Raw genomic sequence first — 22,498 nt, 5'->3', positions numbered from 1 at the left:
TTGTTTTAATTTACTCTATTCCGTTATCGATTTGATTACGAGACATGAGTATAAAAAAGCATATGGGAAGGGGAGGGGGCTTGGGAAATCCCAAAGCAAATTTTCTTTATGGACTCGAATAAATTGAATTGAATTGAAATGGCCCCCGAAAGTTGAAGTAAAAGGGGCAAAGGGGAAGAAGATGAAAAGAAAAGGGTGAAAATTTATGTGCATATTATATGCCAAAATGAATCTACAAATCAGTTTATCATTTTAAAAGGGATTAAATTTTGTCTCGCCAACCTTATAGGCATAAGTATATACATATTCATTTATTGTCAATTTGATAGGAATTTGAACAGTTTACAATGTCATTGTTAAAATAACAAAAAAAAAATCAGAGAATGCTAAAAAAAACCTTATCGGCTGAGACCTTTGTTGTAAAAAAAATCTCTCTTTATCTCATTGATTTTATACTTACAGGTAAACCGACGTTATAGTCCAGTCATTATAGGGTTTGACCCACCACTAATTGCAACACGAGATATTCCACTGCAATGCTTTCAAGGAAGGTCCCCTAAACAACATACTAAAAGTCCCAAGAAATCCAAGCAGTGGAAATTAATGAAATTTGCATATTATGCAAATTAGCCATAAAGAGTTAGAAATATAAGGAAAATAGCCCAAAGATTACAAATTGAGTGTCCAAAACAATTCAATTTGAGCGAAAATTTATGATAAATAACTGTATTCAATGTGTTTTGTCAAAAGTGCAAAAAATCTGCCTCATTTGCATAATATGCAAATAAGCATCCTTATATGGAAAAGTGTCAAGGTATTGTGATTTTTCTCTCATTATCTGCTTGAAAATTTCATTAATGTTGGAATTAACATGCTGCTATCACTAAGGACGTTGAATACATTTGTATTCAGCTTAGTGTCTGAAGTGTAATTTGCATATTATGCAAATAAAAGTATCAAACATGTTATAAATATTCAAGAAAACACACTGGTGATACATCCCTCAAAAATTGCAAGTAGATTATCTATTGAAATTGGAATATGGCAATACCTTACAGGAAGGTTGCCTAAACACCATATTAAAAGTCCTTAAATATACAAGCATATAGGAAAATCACAAAATTTGGATTTTATGCAAATTAGCCATAATAAATTACAAATAAGGATAATAATCCAAATATTGGAAATCAAGTGCAGAAATCAATACGAATTGAACTGAAGCCCACGATAAGTTTTACAAATTTATTTATTTTTTAAATTAAAAACCGTAAATAAATCTACCTCATTTGCATATATATGAGCATCTTTATATGGAAACAAATCCAGAAATTTTGATTTTTCTCACAAAAACAGTTATGAAAACATTTCAGTCTAGATCAATATGATGTGATCACTAAGAATGGCAAATACATTAATAATCAGCCTAATATCTGAAGTGTAATTTACATATTATGCAAATAAGCATCCGACATGTTATAAATATTCAAGGAAACACACATAAGTGATACTTTCCTCTAAAATTCCATGTAGATTATGTGTATTAACCATGATGACCTTCCCTACACTTCTTCCTTGGTTGATATTGACTTTTGTCACGAGCAATTACCCCACTCATATTGTACAATGATGAGTCCATTCTACATGGACCCCACTGCTTGAATGCTTCATTATTTCCATCCAAGTCTTGCTCTCTTCTTGACTTTGTAGACTTTGCGTTTCTTGCGAGTATAGTCCACGCTAGCAACTCCTGGATTGCCAAGTGATCAGCACAAGATGTCACACCCGTACATATAAAAGCCCATTAGCTTCGAATATTTGGTCCTTGTAGCACACCAATTAGCTTATAAACTTGGGGTCCTTGTATTTAAAGCGGTTAACGATAAATCTCCACCCTACATCCAAGAGCTCTTATCTCAGCATAGACCAACACGCAGTCTCAGATCAGCAGCTCAAGCATTGCTGAGGGAATCTCTCAGCCACACAACCTGGGGTGACAGAGCCTTCTACATCTCTGGACCAAAGCTGTGGAATAGCCTTCCCCAATTTATCAGGAGAGCAGAGACCCAATCAACTTTTGAGTCTTACCTGAAGACCTTTCTGTTCCCCACTCCAACATTATCCGAAGACAAGAATAACTCAATTGTAGCATTACTAGGACAGTACTTGACCTGAATGATGATCCTAAGCACTGTTTGAAGACATTGAAATTTGTGAGATATTTCCTATTTTTTAGCAAGCGCCATGAGCGCCCAGCTGAGGCGGCTACCGGCGCTTTACAAGAACCCATCATCATCATCACTTGTCTTGGTGGTGAATATGAGTACTTGCTTGGATCACAAGATCTCTGGGCATGCTTAATAAGAGTAACAATGGGCATTTGCCGATACGAGCGACATGAAAGCCATTCATAAATTCATGATGAAGGCTTAAAGTGCATTATAGGCATCTTTCTCAGATACAGGAATCGAGATTAGACGTTCTTGCTGAATCCAGTTGCTGCTTCATGATGAAGCATCCATTTTCTGTTCTTTCCTCTTTGATAAATCTCTTATGGCAACCATCTCCAAATATTAAAGCTATATTTTCTAAGTAAGTCATATGAAAAAAATAATATTGATTTCCTGATATTCATGGTAAACAGAAATTCCTCAGTGAGACAATGAACAAACCAGATGGAGGACTAAGCCAGATTATTGCCTTTCCAACAAGAGGACACAACATAATGGAACACCCTTAACATCACCATCAAATACCATCCAACATTGATTAGACAGTGTGTACCACTTCCAGGATTTATTTGCCATAATGTGCTACTCATGGGTATACTGTGAGGTTATCCAGGGGAATAAACATTTCATGGTTCGACTAAGGATGTTCTTCTGGAGGAATGCTGACTTTAATAGTGGTATGCAGATGGACTTTGGACAATCATACAACTCTCTGTACTGAAATCCGACAAGTCGAGCATAGGAGACTGAATGCCAATCAAGAGGACTTTAACAAGAACACACCGTTAACCATGTCTTCTTCCGAAACAAGTTGCCTCAATGAGACAATGGACATAAGTTGTGTCGGAAGATGTCAAGAGTTTTAGAGAAAGGCTTGCACAATTTAGAGCTCCAAAAGCATCAGTAAGGTAAAGCCTATAATACATAATTTGTTGACCGGATTTTATTTATTTATTTATTTATTTATTTCTGATATTTTGACAGGGTAGCCCATTCACCAATAAGTAGTGGTCTTCCATGAGGCCCTGAATAACAATAAACATATTTACAAAATGCATAACGTATGTACAGAATGTTACATCATTAAGATTCACATTAGGATTTGAATGTAAAACGAAACATTAACAAACTTAGCAAGCAAACAAAACGCAGACGGGCACTCGTTTGACGTATAATAAAATATCAATAAATCAAATTAATTAAGAAGGACATCTTGAAAATACTGATAATATACACCAAATCATCAAGGTCATGCTAACACAAAATAAGCACAACAGTGGATGTTCCGCAAGTTATTTATAAATTACAAGTTCTTTTAAACATTCTCTTAAATGAAATGACAGAAGGAGCTGTTCTAATTGAATTATCAAGCTTATTCCATTTAAATATTGAAGATACGATTGGACTACACTTATAACAATCAGTGCGAAACTTGGGCACGCGTAAATATCCACTGTCTCTCTGTCTGGTATGATGTTCATGTACATCATTTGGATTGGTTAAGTTTACCTGAAGGTAAGAAGGTGCTAAATTATGGACACATTTAAATATCATCAAAACGCGACTGAGCTCAAATCGTTTGTCTAGTGTCATCCATTTAAGACTTGTGAACAAATCAGCCGACGGTGTGTCGTATGTCTTGTTCAATATAATTCTTGCAGCCCTCTTCTGAATTTTTTGCAGCTTAATTGTATGGGATTGAAATCTATTCGACCATACAGCAGAACAGTAATCAAATCTTGGCAACACTAAACTGTTATAAAGCAACTTTAAGGACTGCACAGGCAAAGAACTTTTCGCTCTCTTTATTATGCCAATGCTTTTCTGAGTAAGTTTACATACATTTTCTATTTGTTTTGACCATTTCAGTTCTTCATCTATCAATACTCCTAAGCATTTGGTGAATTGAACTCTATTTATCAAATCACCGTTTAACAAAATCGTGAAAGAATCTATATTCCTGAGATTAGCACGAGAACCTATTATCATGACACAAGTTTTTTCAGTGTTGAGGACGAGCTCATTATCTTTAATCCATGCCATGACCTTGTTTAATGCAACAGTTAATTTTTCTTCCAAAACTGTCGCATCATTCGCACTGACGGTAAGTGTCGTGTCGTCAGCGTACATATCTATAATACCTTCATGAATACATTCAGGTAAACTATTAACATATATTGAAAATAAAAGGGGACCTAGAATTGACCCTTGTGGCACGCCTAATTTGACGATTGAAGGGTGCGATTTGGCTCCTTTAAATTGTGTCACTTGTTGTCGATCAAATAAATATGATTTGAACCAAGTGATAGTCCTCTTACTACAACCAATGCAAGTTAATTTCTTTAAAAGCAGCTCATGGTCCACGGTATCAAAGGCCTTCCGAAGATCTATGAACGCAACTCCAGAAATTAAATTGTTATCAATGTTTAACGACCACTGATTTACAAGTTTTGCAAGGGCAGTAGTTGTTGAATGCATAGGCCGAAAACCAGATTGATTTGGGTGTAATAAATCATTCACGTCCAAGAATTCACTTAGCTGTTGGTGAACAATGATTGACAATGATCCAGGCTGTAAGAATTAGCATGTTGGGAGCCCTTGATATCAATAGCTATGACTACATTGGAATATCATTATTAAAGGAAGGCAAAGATTTTTAGTCTTAGTATTCACCACTGATCATGATGATGATGACGCTGAAGTCCTGAGACCCAGTCCTGACCCAGATATGGCCAGATAACATATTGTTTAGTCAAGCAGGTGTAACCAGACTACTGAAGAAATTGTTAAAGAAAACAACCTGCATGAAGCTACTAGGCCAGACGGAATCTCTGCTGCACTTCTTAATGAGAGTACTCATCAGATCTTACCTGCCATAAGTTTGCTTTTTCTGGCCTCCCTTTATCATGTTTATGCAGTGAAATTTCAAGAATGTCTAAGTCGTTCCCATCCATATAAGAAAGGGTTGTCACTCTAACAAACTACATACCAATTCAAAAACTGTGCTTTGTTCTTGCCAATCCCATCATCTTGTCAGACTAACGCTTAGGAAGCGAAGAACATATTTCCAGTATTTTTCCTTGAATATAAATCATATTAGGATAGATTTGAATGCTTAGTGTTAGCAGCATATTAATTTGAAAAACTGAAATGTTTTCACTGCAGTCAATGTGATAAAAATAAAAATTTCTTGACATTTTCCATATAAGGATACTTATTTGCATAATATGCAAATGAGGCAGATTTGCTAGCTTTTTTAAATAAAGACATTGAACTTATTTATTCATCATGAACTTTTGTTCAAAATTACTTGCTGTGGACATTTAATTTGTAATCTGGATTAATTTCCTCATTTTCTATTTTTTTAAATGGCTAATTTGCATAATATGCAAATTAATTTTCAGGCATTGGGATGAATTATCATGCTAAGTGATATAGTAGCATATTAATGTCAACATTAATGGAATGTTTTCAAGCAGTCTATATGAGAAAAATCACAATATCTTTACATTTTTTCCATATAAGGATGCTTATTTGCATAACATGCAAATGAGGTAGAAATTTTTGCACTTTTGATTAAAAACATTGAATTCAGTTATTTATCATGAATTTCCATTCAAATTAAATTGTTTTGGACATTTAATTTGTAATCTTTGGATTATTTCCCTTCTTTTTCTAATTTTTCATGGCTAATTTGCATAATATGCAAATTTCATAAATTTCCACTGCTTGGATTTCTTGGGACTTTTAGTATGTTGTTTAGGGGACCTTCCTGGAAAGCATTTCAGTGGAATATCTCATGTTGCAATTAGTGGTGGGTTACCCCCCTATTCTGGCTAGATTGACTGGACTATTACTGGAATGGACACTATAATGACGCTGGATAAAATATAAGCATGTAATTTGAAATCTAAACGAAAGATACAAAATAAAATTAAAATCAAATTAATGATGCAATCGAATTTTCATCACATTTCAAATCACATTTGATATCATTTCAAATGCGGATTTTTTTTTTGGGGGGGGGTGCGGATTTGAAATTTTGTATTTTGGTAATACTTAATCAAATTTATCAAACAAATCTACATGATCAGAATCTATGCATTCATATAAAAATAATATTTTTAAACCACGTATAGCTTCATTAGATTCGTATTCCTTTTTTCCTGGCTTATATGGCCTTGAATAAATTATTGATGACGAATCATCGGTATTGAATTGAATTGCACGTAGTGATAAAGAATTGTAATTCAGATTGCAATATGCTTAGATCTCGAAGAACATCGACGATTGATTCCGCAAAACATTATTAATTTGAAACCCCTTTACCACAGAAAGACAAAACAAGTGTGTGTTTTTTTTAGAAGTCTTTTTTTTTTATTCATAAATTGAAACGCCCAATACTTATGCACCTCACTTTTGTTTAAGTTTATGGTAACTCCCGTAGGAACTCGGCAGGACAGCATTTTTGCTGGTAAACGTCAAGCTGGTACAATATATAACCAATTACCTAGGAAACATTTTACGTCTTTGCTGACTTTACAGACGACAGATATTACTTCGGAGAAACATCAACAAACTGGACAGCTTCATTAATATGCATGAAAGCTAACAAACTCCCCCACCCCCACAAAAAAGGCTAGGAAATGCATTACCAAATCACTTTACGAGTTGAATGTTTATTTCATTGAAATTGCCTTCAAATGCATTTTTATGTCAGTGAGTATACAATGGAAAAGAGGTTAGAGCGAAAGAGAAGAGAGAAAATAAAGACACATATTAAGAGACAAATATACAGAGAAAAGGATTGATGAAAAATAAGATAAGTGTATATATATTGAGAGAAAGAGAGAGAGAAAAAAAAAGAAAGAATGCGTGTGTGACCATAATGATACATGTGAGCCGGTACCGATTGGGGTATTTTAATGGGGGAGGTTGAGGCCAGACACCATGTTTTTTTAATTGTATAACGGTAATTAGAGTTACAGGAATTTTACATCTCTCTTTTTTGGATATATTTATGCTCTTCTTGCCCATGTCTTCCCCTTCCTGTTTTTCTTCTATTCGCCCTTTTGTCACTTTTTGAAAGATAGTATGTAGGGGCACTTAAAGCGCTGTTTGAATTCGCCGTAGAAATCAAAGCTGATACTGGCTGTATATATGGGTAATTCCTTTTGGATTATTGGTAACATTCAACATTGGTACACTTATCTCACTGGAGTGCGATCTGGACTTAGTTTATACAGGGTCGTTCTCCCTCTCACGTCCTGGTTTATATTGATGTCAGGAAACTAGACATTTTTAGCCCTAAAAAAATACGAATATGCATGATGAGAATCTTATGCCTACGAAAAACGAACTGAAATATTTTTTTTTTGTATCGAGATATTACAAGCGAGCTTTAATCCCCATGAAAATGATGTGTTAGATAAGCTCTGCGAGCGAGAAGCGCGAGGGATTTCTCTTTAAAAAGTAAGCAGTAAAGTTTATTGTTACGCCAATTTGCCCTTCTTATTTCTTCCTACTTCTATTTTCTTCCTACTATTTTCTTCATCATTATTTTTTCTCTCCGTTTTCTTGTTTTAGAGCTCCTTCGAACTTTCGCCTCCCCTACCGCCAATAGGATGGATGTGCCTTGTCTTACCATGTTCTTCCTTCTTAATTTATTTTGAATATATGCGTAGTTTTAGGTTCCCAGACTGACAATGATAAAAACAATCGTAACTAACATTTCTCCCCGTACATGCAAGGTCTCTCTCTCGCCCTTTTTAATAATTATTCGTCTTTATCCTCCCTCTCTCTCTTTAGTCACTTCTCATTATCTTCCTTCTCTCCTCTATTTCTTCTATTTTCTATGTTCTCTCTGTTTTTATATCTAATGTTGACACGGGAAGATTTGGCCAACAACCTGACAACTTGGGGGCGGGGCCGTTCCTGCATCGCAATTCTTTCCTTTCAGTTTATTAGTTTAATTTAGTTTATTCCACTCACCCCCCCCCCCCCCTTCATAGGGAAGAGGGTACTGCATTTTGGCATTTCCTTTATCCTCTCCTTTCCTTGTATCTACTCTTCCCTGGATCCTCCCCTGCATATCCTTCGCCTATCCACCGAGTCCTGCCATTGACTTTGAGCGAGTTTACAAATCTTGCCAAATTAGGGTTAACAAATTTCAATATTTAACTCTAAACCCAGCCTAAAACATTAATTTAAATTATCAAAATATGATAAATAAACTATATTTTTAAAAAAACTTTTCGTGGTGGAATCATTGCGCATAAACGTAACACATTAATTATCATAACTATATGGGACCTACTGTACATTCTTTTGCGAAATATAGGTCCCACATGGTATTAATGCAAGTGGTATCAGGGGCGGCGGAGCGTATTCGTGGGGGGGGGGGGCTAAGCCAAAAAAGGGCACCTATATGTAAAAATTGGCACTTTTGTGCATTTTTTTCAACATCAGATTTCTGCCTGAAGTATAGCTGTGTGTTTCTTCGTAATTTAGTTGAGAACAATCTTTTTGAAGATATTTCTGATTTGTTAGATATACATTTAGCTCTATTTTCGTGAGCGAGTGCAGCAAGCAAGCGGTTTTTTAAATTTTGAAATTGAAAGATGTAAAAATCACGTTGTGGTCAATTTTTGGCGCTAATTACTGTTAATAGGGCATCCTTTTCTTTGACGTGGCTTGTTGAATAGATGTAAAAAGGACAACAAAAAACATTACAGTTTTCCCGATCGGCCACTTAATTGATTTTTTCAGGGGTAGTCCTAACGCAAGACTTTAAGTTTGAAGTACCTTTTATTCTTATAAACATTTTTTTTTTTTTGCAGGAGTTTCTGCATTTATTGTAAAGTCAAAATAAATTTACAATACATAAACATGATCATAGTATGACATGAAAGTACATTGTAATGTGACAAATTTATAGAAGTGTCATAACAAAATTTAGACATGAATACAATTTAAGGATAAGACAAAGTAGTGAAAAAAAAAAACAAATGCAGTGGCAAACTATATAAGCAAAATAAATGCTTGAGTAATAGCAGCCAAAGGGGGAAAGGGGCTACATGGAAACCAATTATTCTATAGTTCTAGGTCTGGAAGAAAATCTTACGTCACAAATCATCAGAAAAGGAGAAGGAAGAAAAATGAAGAAATAAAGTGTGCGTGTGTGTGCAAGTGGGTGAACGTGCAGGTGTGATATTTAAGAATACTTCGATAAAAGAAATTTTTTTAATGAAGCTTTAAAAGAAAAGATAGATGCAGTGAGTTTAATATCATTGGGCAAATCATTCCAGATGTCTGGGCCATGATGTCTGATCGTTTTATGTGCTAATATTGTTATCGGGTTTGTGAGGTGGATGTTGGATGAGTGGCGTGTAGGATATGAATGAATGTTGCTGTTGTAAACAAAAATATCTTGAAAGGGTGTAGGTATAGATTTAGTTGAGAACTTGTACATGAAAATGGCAGTTTGGAAAGTATGAATATCATGAATTTTTAATGTTAATTTTTAATATCATGATCATAAGGCCTACATCAATATTGCGAGCATTAAGAGTTTGATCATTTTGTTTACATTTCATGTAGGCCTATACATTTAGACATGAAAAATAAAAAAAATCAGAGCAGTTTTCATTATCACGAAAAGGCCTTTTAACTAGCCTGAAAAGGCATTTGTTAATGACTTCTTTTAGTGACTCATGAATGCACAACTCACCCACCAAACTAATGTGAAGTGAGCTGAAAATTGTTGATATTCCGACCGGGAAACTGGACATTCCAAGCGCTTTGTGTAAACATGAACGGGATGGGTATCTACTCAAACAGTTGACGCGTATCGTGAGCCAATTTTTACCTAAATTGGGTAACTTCAGAAAAGGTATTTCATTTTGAAAAAAAAATCACATTTCATCTTGAAAAGTGTGTGCTTTTCAGTTACATTTGAAAAAGGGCATGTTTTAGTTTGAAGTGCATTTTTCCCTACGAGTAATTGAAGGGATTGCCCCTTCCCCCTCCCCCCGCGGTTCCGTCGCCCCTGTGTGGTATGACTCTATGAAAATTATAATGTGCAACGCCTCATTATGACATTTTGTAATAAACACTTGTGACGAAAAAAGGCAGCCAAAATAAGTTTGTCAGTTGACAGAAAACTGCGCGCAACACCGGCATTAGGAGGCAGTAAAAAATAGCAAAGATTTGTTACATAAATGCCTATAAAATATATTCCCTATTATAATGATTCCCCTTCATTCCTAAACCAAGGGTTGAAATCCCTTTTATCTTGATCCCATTTAGAAATACGCATCTATAACCCAACTGGGATATATGGACCCGATAAAATCCACATGGGTCCCTGCATATGACCTATGCGCATTACCATCTTGATTCTATTTAGAAATACCTATCTGTAACCCAACTGGCTGTAGAATTGATATTAATTTTTTTATAGGTCTGTTTTATCCATTTTGATGTTTTTCTTATTTTTCGGGCCACTAAAAATATTATATGAAGGTTTTGGTGGCCGGAACGGGCCACCCCCAAAAGGTTAATGTGGAGCCTTGAGAGGGGTTATACATTTGAAACTTTTCTTCTGTCAGTTTTACATTAACTTGATAGGGTTTTGTAACTAAAAACAGTGCCAATGATGTTTAAGTCTTGTGTGGCATAGGATCTACAGTGTCTCCATTATTCTAACGTTTCGTGTGATTGAGAAAACGTATGGGATTGAGAAAAATAATCAAAAGCTCCTCCTTTTTATTTTATTCTTCAAAATCCCGGACGAGAAACCTAATTTTTTTTACTTGGTTTAATTATCCATATCTCCTGTCTATATTTAGTCATACACGTACTTAAAAAAAGACAAGACATTCACAGTTATCATCTGATAAATGTCTGAATTAATTTGCACTCTTTATCACCAAAACATGCTATAAATAGTGATCTATAAATATTGATCTATAATTGTATCTGGATGTAGGACAAAAGTGACTGTACGTGCTTTACTTGTTTTATCAAATGTATTGCACAGAAGAGTATTAAATATAGAGTTCAAAATTTCTTAATAAACTGGACAAGATGAGAAAGAATAATCTACATCAGCAGTTCGTTTTGTTCCTTTCTCTTTTTGTTTCACATGCATGTTTCCCACTTCCCAGGCTTTTTAAATATCACAACAAGTGCAGATTAAGAAGAAATATGAAACCCAACTTAATAACAAGTAGTTACTTCATTGAATAAAACATTTAGAAAATGAACTAATTTGAATAAATATATCCAAGGGCCGCGGAAGCGGGGGAGGGGCTGAGGGGAGGGGGGGGGGGGCTTCAGCAGATGCGCGCGCGTGTTTCAGATTTAATCTTAGAATCTAGGCATTCTAAATACATCTTTTATCTAAAAAGGGGTCAATTTCAGCTATATATTTCAAGCACTTTGTAGGAAAATTGTGAGGTGGATATGGATTGCTCTTAATAAAGAGCTGAATTTTTTCATTATTGTTACTATGAGTTTTTACATAGGACTGGGAAATTCTTAGGACATGTCATCATATGAAAATGATGACTATTTTTCTATTCCTCTTGCTAATTAAGCACGAGATGCAACAAAAGGGACAATTTAAATTCATTAAATTGAAATCTTGTTTATAAATGCGTAGTGAGGTCGCTGAATTAATGCGAGTGCAAATCGCGAGCCGACATTTTTGATAAACTGTCATGAAAAAGGGATTTTCAGTAGATTGTTGTGTAATCAATATTGATAACTCGCAAATCAAAATGCAAGCGTGCAGCGCTAGCTGATACGTTTTGACAATCAGGCCTGAAAAAGATATTTTGAAAACTTCATGGAATACACGAAAATAATAAGTAACGGATAAATCAAAATTTGCAAGCGTGCAGTGCGAGCAGAAAATGTTAATATTCTTACCATAAAACTGATATTTTTACAGAGCACTTTATAAAAATCAATTTGTAAATCACACAAAGTAATGAAAGTTTGATTTCCGAGGTGAAATATGCTTTGTATAGTGACTCCCAAAGTTGATATTTAAGCTCCATATTGAACAAGTTATGTAAATCACCTAAAAGGCAATGCGAGCGCGAAGCGCGAGCGAAAATTTTATATAGTGACATGATGGATTCTTTTTATTTTCCAAGTCTTCCCCTCATTTTATCTTTTTTTATTCAATCGTCTTCCTCCTCTTTTTTCTCATCTCTTTTCCTTTTTTTCGTTCTTTCCTTTTTTCTTTTCTTTTACTCCGCCAATGGGAGGGGGGGGGGGAGGGGCGGACCCCTCGGCCCCCTGGATCCGCCTATGCCATACACAAGAGCCAACATTTCTTGTTTGTGCCAATTATAGCGGAATTAAAGGTAGAATAATAAATCACTAACTCTGATTATGTTCATCACAGAAGAATTCCGTACACTGAAACTTTGGCTAAACATGTAGACCAAGCGGACGGCCAGAAACTGTGGTATCCTGATATGGTAAGACATTTTGCACAGAGGTGCTAATTTTCACCTTCAAGAGAGGTGCAAAGTTGCAACTTTTCCAAAAATGTTTCAAGTTGCACCTTAAAGGTGCTCCCAGTGTCGCATATAGTCTGTTGAACCTATTTTACTTAGCATGTAGATACTTAATCTTATTTTTTAATACATTTACCGACCCAATAGGCCTACCACCCCCACCACGTAACAACCGTTTTTTATAATTCATATTTACAATCATAGAAAAATTTATATTTTACCACATACAGCATATAAATCAATTTGCATAATATATAATAACAGCAACAAAGTCTACATGTACAAACTGAAACTAACGTAATGGTCGTGGCAGCAGAATTGATGTTTTATAAGTCGGTTTTATCAAATTTAATGTTTTTCTCTATTTTTTCGGGCCACCAAAACCTTCATATATTATTTTAAGTGGTCCGATATTTCCACTTTATCTTTATTGGGGTTGGCCCGTTCGGGCCACCAAAACCTTCATATATAAGTGGTCCGATATTAAAGTTTGGTGGCACGAACGGGCCACCCCCAATAAAGTAAAAGTGGAGCCTTGAGAGGGGTTACATCTAAACATTTTCTTCTATCAGTTTTATATCAGCTTGATAGGGTTTGGGAATTAAAAACATTGCAGATATATGTTTAAGTCTTGTGTGAGATAAGGTCAGCGTCTCCCTAATTTTGATGTTTCTTTTTTTTTCTTCAAAATCCCGGACGAGAAAATATATATATATATTTTTACTTGGCCTAATTATCCATATCTCCTGTCTATATTTAGTCATACATGTACATATTAAAAGACAAGATATTAAAAGTTATCATCTGATAAATTTTTGAATTAATCTGCACTAGCTCTTTATAAACAAAACATACTATAAATAGTGGTCTATAAATATTGATCTATAATTTTATCTGGATGTATGGGACAAAGTGACGGTATGTGTTATATGCCTACTTTGATGTTTTATTTTTCGAAAATCCCGGACGAGAAACATAATATATTTTTACTTGGCTTAATTATATTATCGCCTGTCTATATTTAGTCATACAATCAAGTACATAAAAAAGACAAGATATTAAAAGTTATCATCTGACAAATGTTTGAATTAATTTGCACTCAAAACACAATATAAATAGTGATCTACAAATATTGATTATGATGATTATATCTGGATGTAGGATAAGGTGAAGGTATGTGCTATAGGCCTAATTTTGATGTTTCGGTTTTTTCCTTTTTTTTTTCTTCAAAATCTCGTCAAAATAGAGGACAGTTTTTAAGAACATAAAAATGAGTAAGGATAGGGTTGTTGGCAGTTCTCTATTTTTGATCATTCAAATGAACTACATATTGCTCTCCAACACAAAACATTTATTCGTATCTATCCATAGCAATGGCACTTTAGAACAAAAAATATGTAAAAACTTAAAAAGAGGAATTTAAAAAAGAAACCCCGAACTTATATGGCTGAATTCCATTAGAGATTTTGCCAGGATGGGTTTAAACCCAGGCCAGTTAAGATTTTCTGTATTGTTTTTTTTTGTGTGTGTGCTACATTCAGCCAATACAATGAGAATGAGAAAGGTTCAGTAATGCGCGATGGTGTACATGTATACACTGTAAAAACTGTGGTGTTAAAACTGACACCAGTTGGTGTTAATAGAGGACCACATCCTGAGGTGTTAGAATTACACCCTAGAGATTGAACATAACACCAAAGAGTGTAAATATAACAACCAAATGTGTTGTAATAACACCTATAGGTGTTAAACTATAACACTGTCAATTTAACACCGGAGTAAAATGACTGGCCCAGTATGTACACCGTGTATGCATGCTCTTGGTATTTATGGTATGATCCATGCTCTTGGCAACGGACACACTAAATCATGACAATAACCATACATTTAGTGCCCTTTGCCAAAAGTGAGCATTTATTTTTGCTCATTTCTCGGCATTGAATGTGTTGAATTGAGTGCAATAAAATCTGCATTGGTCCTGGTAAACCCCATAATATTTCAATATTCAATATTTTATTATTTTACATGTATCTAAATACATACACTCTGGTAGCTATAGTGGTGTCGCTGTCAAACCCGTTTTCTTATTTTCAGCAAAACTGCTAACAACTGCCAAATACTAAACAGGTATATTGTAAAAGGAATCATTCAAATCAACTTGCAACTTTTTCCCAGAGCTTTGCAAGTCAATTGGAACAGTCAAAGAGTTCTAACTATGGCTAAAAGAACAAAGGAGATTTAAACAAACAAAAATAACTCCAGTCTTCTTTAACACAGACCTTCAGTCCTTGGCTTAAAAAAAAAATCTCTTTAGAGAATGTGAGTCTCAGAGTCATGGAATTCTTCAGAAAAAACTGATCCTCATTAATGTTAAAGAGCTTTGATAGGAACACCCGTCCAAGACAGTTCATCAACTTGTCCGCATCTTCACATGATCTTTATGACGTTATAAATCATTTTCCATAAAGTCTATTTTGACTTGATTTAATTATGATATTGAAAGCTAAGAATAAATTTAGTAGTGAAATGTATGATTATAGAATTTATATCAGTGTAAAAGATTATGTTTTTGGTGTTTTGCGCTTTGTTTTAATTTTTTGTAAAAAAGAAATCCGATTTAAATACAAAATTCTGATTTAAATCAAATAAATCCGATTTTTTGAATATTTATTTATTTATTTCGTCTTTATTCAACAGGGTAGCCCCATCAGTAGTTACAATACTGTTATACTAGGAGGCCCTGAATGATACATTATACATGAAAAACATCCGAAGGTGATATGAAAGATCAATACAAAATGATATGATATTGGATGCTACTTGTTAACGAGCAATAATAGAAAACAAATATTTACAACATAATTCATGACTACAATAAATTTTCATTTTGGTTAAGTTATGGTCAATGAAAATATAAGAAACAAAACAGTTCATTTTAGGCTAGCAACCAAATAAAGTGTAAGAAAATAAAAGACATTTGGTAGGAGCAAATCCGGTCTAAACTAGTCATATAACTTATTATATTACAATAAGCTGCTATCAGAAATAATATTAATGAATAATATGAATTAGAATAAGATAGGTGTGATTGTATACAATTTGTAGTTAATTGTTATAATTACCTAATTTCTATTTTATCCACCGTAATTGCATTTAAATGGCAGGAAAGGCATGAAAAAGGATTTTTTGCAGTGTGAAAGATATTAAAAGTAGAAGATTGGACAGAATGTATAACGAGAAAGATAGAGAAGTGACATAGAAAGAATATAAAGAGAGTGAGAAAAATACAATAGAGAAAAAAAGGTACGTGGAGATAAGAAGAACATGTATCATCCAGTTACTAAGAGACCGAGTTACTAGCATGGCTCAATAAATAGTCTTCACTTGGAACACGAAACAATATCATATACGTACGATGTTCCAATTTGATTAAGCCTGTATCTCCAATACGATGTTGTGAATGAATTTATTGACGTCGAATTTCTTACATCATTGGGGAGTTGGTTCCACAGACACGCCCCATGGTGAGAAAAGACTTACTTACCGGCTTGGGTACGTGCCTTAGGAACCAGAATACCACAATTAGTAGCATTTCTTGTATTATGTGAGTGAATATTACCCGGGGGGGGGGGGGCACTCAGTATATAATGCATAGTGGGTATGTGCCGCGGAGGGGATCCCCATTTTTACACTCAAATTTCCGTTCCAAGGCATAACATTTTTGTCTTATTGAGAAAGAGAACAAAGAAAGCCGCTCTAAGGCATATCATTTTCTTCTTATTGTGGAAAAAGAAGAAAGAAATCCGCTCCAAAGCTACGCATATTTTCCGTTACGCTGTTCCGGTCGCATTGATCTGCTACAATGAGCCACAATTTTGGTGAAAAGCGGCCGCAGAGCGCTGTCGATGTCCGACTATCGCCTCTGCGCTAGCGCACCCGGCGCCCGTGCCGCCTGGCTATAGCTGCCGCATGCACGTACATGTATGCCCGTTCCAAATAGGGATGCATACGTACTCACATGCAGGCGACCCGTTCCAAGGACCCCCGTTTTCACAAACATTTGTAGTGCTGAAGCCCGTTCCGAGGACCCTCCTTTTTACAATTAGCCCGCTCCAAGGCCCCCGTTTTTTGTCTCGCCCGCGGCACATCCCTACTATACTTTTTTGCTCGAGTGACCCCCCCCCCGGAAATATTACTCGATCGGGAAAACATTTCCGACATATAAGTTGGTGCCTCAGCCAGTAGTGAGTTGAACACCATTCTACAGGTATGGAAGCACCACCTCTCTTCTATGGGCATCCAGTTCAGTTTTCGAAAAACTTCAACAGTTGGCAGATTATGGTCAGTTTACAGTACAAGACGAGCAGCTTTCTTGTGCTGCTTTATCAAAATATCTTTCAGGTTTTGGGAGCAATTTACCCAAGCGAGACTCCAATAGTCCAAGCAAGGTAAGGTCAAAGAATTCGCCAGTAATTTTGAGCTTGAAATTGTCATGTACTTACGTAGTCGACCCAAAAGTGCCAATCTGGAAGCGATCTTTTTACTGGTTTCTTCAACTTGTTTGTGCCAGATTAGGCTTTCATCTAACCACACACCCAAGTACTTGTATAAAGACACTCTGAATAAAACAAAATCGCCAAACCTGTAATTTACATCAACAGTTCATTTTGTTCTTTTCTCTTCATAATGCATGAATAATTATGTAGGGATAAATGGCAAGTTGCATTTATTGTTATCTTACTTTTTTTTAAAATATTGAAATGAGTTACCTCTTTCTGCAAAAATATATACCTAGACTATATTTTAAAATTAATATAGTGGACTGCTAACCACAGTGACAGTAGAAAATATCAAATTTTGTTAATGATTCACTAATGTATGGATTGGGAAAGGCATGCGCTCTTTAGGGAGATCGTGGCATTGTGCCCCCCCCCCCCTTTTTTTTATGAGGATTACCTCCTGTGTTCTCTCACATTAGGATATTATTTCTTGTCAGCTTATAAAAGGGATTTACAAAATTTTAGACTATGGTGGAAAGAAAATAAACAGAGAATATCAAAGATATTCGTGCTTTTTAAAAGGAAATCCTGGATACATCCCTTATATTAACTATTAGGCTCATCGACATCTTTTGAATGAATTTTTGATAAACATTGTACATTATAATAATAATAATATAGGGTATTTATATTGCGCACATATCCACCTTGTTAGGTGCTCAAGGCGCTTATTACTTAAGTGTAGATACTTAATCTTATTTTTGATACATTTACCGCCCCCCAATACTACCCCCACCCAGTAACGACCTTTTCAGATATTTAAATTTAAAATCATAGAACAATCTATATTTTACCACATACAACATGCAAATCAATTTGCAAAATATAATAAAAGCAATTAGGTCTACATATACAAGATGTACAAAAAATAAAAAAAAACTGTTTTTATTATCTTTTAAAAATCCCGGACGAGAAACATATATATTATTTACTTGGGCTAATTATCCATATCTCCTGTCTATATTTAGTCATACATGGTCTTAAAAAAGACAAGATATTCAAAGTTATCATCTGATTAAATGTTTGAAGTAGTTTGCACTCTTTATCATCAAAACATGCTATAAATAGTGATCTATAAATATTGATCTTTAATTCATGGATGCAGGGCAAAGTGACGGTATATGTGTTATACTTGTTTTATCAAAATGTATTGCACAGAATATAAAATAGAGTTCAAAACTTCTTAATAAACTGGACTGAGTAAGAATAATTTATATTAGCAGTTCATTTGTTCTTTTCTCTTCATAACATGCATGCTTGAATGATTATATGGCAAGTTGTATTTATCTATATTTTTTCAATTTTAAAATGGGTTACCTCTACAAATATGTATACATAGACTATTATTTTAAAAATAGATATAATTCTAACCACAGTGACAGTAGACAATGTCAAATTTCGTTAAAGGACGCCCAACAAAAAGTTGATTTTAATAATAAGAGAAAAATCCAACAAGCGTAATACTAAAAATTTAATCAAAATCGGACGGAAAGTTAAGACATTTTTTTATAAGTTTCACAGTTATGCACATCCTGGTCGTTATGCAAATTAGGGGACTGATGACATCACTCACTCACTACTTCCTTTGTATTTTTAATATATGAAATATGAAATATTTTGATTCTCCGCCTCATTGTCCCGTGAACATGGTGAAACAAGGTCTAATTCCTCCCTGAACATGTGTTATAAACTTGTTATAAAATTTTATGGTTCAGTTAAGTTGGTCCTTAATGTCAAATTGGTAAAAATTGAAATATTGTATAATTCAAACAATAAAAATCCAAAGAAATAGTAAGTGCTGGACATCATCGACTCACTAATTTGCATGTCACTGAGTTGTACATAAAACTATTGTGTGCAAAACTTAGCGAAACTTTAAAAGGTCATAACATTATTATTTTCATCCGATTTTGACCAAATTTCAGCATTATGCTTGTTTGGTTTTTCTCTATCTATTCAAATCAACGTTTTTTTCTGGGGTTTTCCTGGACTTGACTTTTAATAATTCACTAATGTATGGATTGGAATACTATTAGGCACTCTTTATAGGGATATTGTGGCATCCCCCCCCCTCCCTTATGAGGAGTGCCTCTTGAGATTATTTCTTGTCAGCAAATTTGAGAGCAATTTATCAATTTTTTTGAGTGACAGACTTTTGTGGATAGAAAATAAACAGAATATCAAAGATTGTATGCTCTTGTTTTATGAAATTCTGGATACATCCATTATATTAACTATTAGGCTCATCGACATCTTTTGAATGAAATTTTGATAAATATTGTATATTTATGACTTAAGTGTACTTAATCTTATTCGTGATATATTTACCGCCCCTGAAATGTTTTGCATTCATTTTTGTCTCGTCTCCATGTCAGAGCGATAAAGGCGCCGCTTTTCCGACGGCGCGGCGGCGCGGCGGCAGCTGTGTCAGCGTCAAATCTTAACCTAGGGTAAAGTGTTTGAAATGTCATCATAACATAAAAAGTATATAGAATAAGGACACCATTGTCAAGCAATTGTTTTGGTCTTTCTAACCATGTATTTTTTAAAGCAATGAATATGTTGTAATGCTGGGGAACTATAAGTGTGAATATTATAGTTAACTTTGAAGTCGATTTTTCTCTGAAATGGGTTTGCACCGTCGTATGTGTGATACGACGGTTCGAAAGACCGCCGACGAATAAGGGTAATCTAACATTCTGTCTGAGTTTCAGGTTACATAATATACTGCTGCCAAAATTTGTTATGGACAAGTGGCACAAGATGTTGCACTCTGTAGCCTACTGAAATGTGATGATGCTACTGTGACATCATGAGATCTGACAGCAGTCAGTTAAAATATTATTCAAGAGAAATAAGGTCAAAAGTGAGAAAGGAAGTAAAACGACTAAAAAACATCAATCATTATCACGGAAAGTTGTCAGATCTAAAATGTTGATGAAACGTTGCCCTCGGTCCTGATTGTTCATTTTCAGTTGAAAACATAATTACTCAATTATGATAGCCTACGATTTTTTTTGTTTTAAATTATATTTTATTTCTTCCTCTTAATATGATTTTACAATTTCAAATGTCACAAAACAAGATATTCACAAACAAAGTATCGCATATAGAAAACAAACAGATAAGAGCCTATAATTTAATATCAAAATTATCTCAAATCACTACAAATGTACAATTTCTTCAAAACATTAACATGAAAATATTTTTATGTCAAATGTTATGACTGTTTTTTTCTTTAAAGTGCATAATATAAAAAAAACTGTGGCAATACTTATATCAAATCAAATAATTACTTTTTTTCATGAAACTTTATGATCCTTAAGAGGAAGGTTAAAAAAATGATATTTTTGTTTTAAATGATATTTTATTTCTTCCTCGTATATGATTTTACAATTCCAAATATCGCGAAACAAGTTATTCACAAACTAAGTATGTCATATAAAAAAATAAACAAATAAGAGCATATATATAAATTCATATCAAAATTATCTAAATTCAATATAACTGTACAATTTCTTAAACACATTAAGTTTTAACCCGAAAATATATATATATTTTTTAATGTGAAAACTCTTATAACTCCCCCCCCCAAAAAAAAAAAGTACACAAAACAGAATAAAATTACCTCAATATCTATATCATGTTAATATCAAAATTATATTTGTGCTCAATAATTAATCTATGTGCTCGATTATTAATACCGCCATCTACGGTAGGCACCCGTTTAAAATGAGTCACAAAGTTATTTTTAGAAAACGGTAGCACAATATTACGTGCAGCTCATCGAAGCCGCAGAACATTTGGAAGGACGAAGTGTGACGAAGTGAAATAAAGTTACCGAATTATTAATTTAAGGACTCAACGACTACGGTAAGTTTAATAACTTCCTTCAGTATTTTCAATGAAATTGGCTTTATATGACTCAATCTTTTAACTCCTTTTCGATGAAGATCTCTGAGTCTACGTTATTTTGGATGATGGCGGTACCGTAGACGTAGTGTAACTGTATACAAATAATGCATGCAGCCGAGTGCGTTAGTGGAAATGCAGAGCACGCGAGGTTTCTTTAGATAGGAGTCGCACTGTGCACGAGCCGCTTGCGGCGAGTGCCCAGTGTGCTCCATCTGAAGAAACCGAGCTTTCTCTGCATTTACTTTTACGCACGACAGAGCAAGTGCATTATTTGTTTTATAAAATAGCAACACAGAAACAATTTTTTTAAAAGTTACAGTACAGTTTTGGGCATTGGACTTCTACCGCACTGGTTTGCTCGAGCGTGCAATGTCAATTTTCGTTGCACACCTTTTGCACTACCGTGCAGTGCACAAAAAAAGTTGGATGTCATGTGACGCGTATTGACCAATCGCGATGCTTGAAATAATACAGCTATTTTATAATAAGTAAGTTAACGTTAGATGTACCGTACCTCAGGCGATGTTCGTGCAGGCTCCACTCCACTTCACTACCGCTAGTCGCTACACTACGCTCCACCTACCCGAACATCGGGACAGTGAACTAGATCGGATATTCCGAGTCATAAAAGGTGGGATGGCAATCATGGTTATCGTAAAAATTAAAGAAAAAAAATATAAAGAGGGATATGAATGATTTAATATCTTACTTTACACCCGTATTTCACTCCGTCAGTCCGTGTCCATCCTCCGGTTATAATGATGGGGTGTCCAAACTTCGCGCACTTTTCAAAAATATTCATCAGGCTGATTTTTTTTCACAAAATATTCATAATTCATACAAAAAGAATTCAAGAAATAGTTACCACATTGACGGCAAGATCGTAAAGTATAAAATCATGGACGAAAATGTGAAGTAGGTCAAGGGCTTTCGCCGGTATCGCGATCTCAAAATTCTATTCCGATCGGCGAATGCGCGCTGTGCTGGAAAACCGTTCAGAAAAAGTGTGACCTAACTTCGCGGACCAAAGTTTTTGTGGAGATTTAAACAGAAACTCAAGCTGAAAAAGTGAACAATTTATATCAGATTGATGGCAAAATGCTATAGAATCGGTTAGTACCATATTTAACTCACATTTTTGATGATTTATGCTTGCAAAATGGTGATATCGTGATGCTTGTTGAGAATATCAGATTTCTTCAAAACGGGCGCTAACGGCGACAAATTTGCCGATCTTTTGCCAATATTTTCATGAATACTGAAC

Source organism: Lytechinus pictus, chromosome 5, assembly GCF_037042905.1.
Source record: "Lytechinus pictus isolate F3 Inbred chromosome 5, Lp3.0, whole genome shotgun sequence".
NCBI lineage: Eukaryota > Metazoa > Echinodermata > Echinoidea > Temnopleuroida > Toxopneustidae > Lytechinus > Lytechinus pictus.
Note: the sequence above shows the minus strand (reverse complement) of the source record.